This window comes from Anneissia japonica, unplaced genomic scaffold, assembly GCF_011630105.1.
Source record: "Anneissia japonica isolate Jap-2015-1 unplaced genomic scaffold, ASM1163010v1 scaffold232_len381862_cov165, whole genome shotgun sequence".
Taxonomy (NCBI): domain Eukaryota; kingdom Metazoa; phylum Echinodermata; class Crinoidea; order Comatulida; family Comatulidae; genus Anneissia; species Anneissia japonica.
Window position 1 is genome coordinate 93,919 of NW_022702252.1, and position 378 is coordinate 94,296.

The following is a 378-nucleotide window of genomic DNA, read 5'->3' on the forward strand; positions in this document are numbered from 1 at the left end:
AGAAATAATGGAAACAGTATATTCCTCACATTTTTAAATTACTATGGGTAAATTGAAATATTGAATAATAATATTAGACAGCAATTCTGTCTTATCATTGGCCTATTAATATATATATATATATACATATATATGAAAATATATATATATACATATATATATATATATAATATGAATCAAGACAGCCGTATATATATGTATATATGTTTATGTTTTATTTATTTTTTATTAATTTGTCATTGTTTAGGCCTTACTTTCAAGTTTTATATTCTAGGTTTTATTCTGTAATGTTTTTTTTTTTTTTTTTTAAATAATAAATCAACATATTTATATTCGAGGTGTGGGATAACTTACCAATAGAGAAGACATAAGCCATCA